The following is a 1,155-nucleotide window of genomic DNA, read 5'->3' on the forward strand; positions in this document are numbered from 1 at the left end:
AAGGTTTCAAAATCAAGCTCAAATGCTGTGTATTATTGACATTCACCATTATTCAAGAAAACCTTTAATAACACTCTTCATATTATACTGTGATGAAAAAATTTAAAAATGTTCAGGAAGGGCTGGTTTACAAAATAGAACTCTGTCTATGGTCTGAGCCATTTTTCTCATACCCGTCCCATCCTCTCTCCATAACAGCAGTGGGAGGAGTGACATAGCTCTAGGTTAAGACCCACACACAGGTGTTGGCATCTAATGCACTCAACTGTGCAAGTTCTGGGAAGTTGTTTTCTCTTTTTAAAAATAAAATTAGCCGGGCATGGTGACTCATACCTGTAACGGCAGCACTTGAGGAGATCGTGGGAGAATCACTTCACCCCAGGAGTTTGAAACTCATCTGGGCAATATACGGAGACCTCATCGCTACAATTTTTTTTTTTTTTTTTTTTAATTAGCACAGCATGGTGGTGCATGCCTGTAGTCCCAGCTACTTGGGAGGCTGAGGTGGGAGGATTGTGAGTCCAGGAGACAGAGGAGACTGCAGTGAGCCAAGATCCTGCCATGGTATTCTGGCCTGGGCAACAGAGCAAGATGGAAAAAAAAAAAAGATATTATCAAAAATTTAGTATTTAATGTACACGTTTCCCATGTATGCAGGAGAGGAAAATTGACATTCCAAAATCAGCATAACTGAAAAAGACCAATTATATGAAGCCTGTGTATGTATGTTTAACAAAAAATTAAAATTTTCTAAGCTCATTCTGCAAAATGTTAGAAATACGAAGACAGAGGTCATATAGTGCAGCGGTGCCCAACCTTTTTGGTACCAGGGACCTGTTTCATGGAAGACAGGTTTTCCACGGACGGTTTGTGGGGGTAGAGGAATGGGGATGGGATGTTTTCAGGATGAAACTGTTCCACCTCAGATCATCAGGCATTACATTCTCATAAGAAGCGCACAATCTAGATTCCTCACGTGCATAGTTCCCAATAGGGTTCATGCTCCTATGAAAATCTAATGCCACCGCTGATCTGGCAGGAGGTGGAGCTCAGGTGGCAATGCTCACTCACCCGCCACCCACCTCCTGCCATGCAGTTGGGGGGGAGTTGGGGACCCCGATATACTGTGTATACCATGTTAAAATAATTCAAACA

Source organism: Rhinopithecus roxellana, chromosome 12 (assembly GCF_007565055.1).
Source record: "Rhinopithecus roxellana isolate Shanxi Qingling chromosome 12, ASM756505v1, whole genome shotgun sequence".
Classification (NCBI taxonomy): domain Eukaryota; kingdom Metazoa; phylum Chordata; class Mammalia; order Primates; family Cercopithecidae; genus Rhinopithecus; species Rhinopithecus roxellana.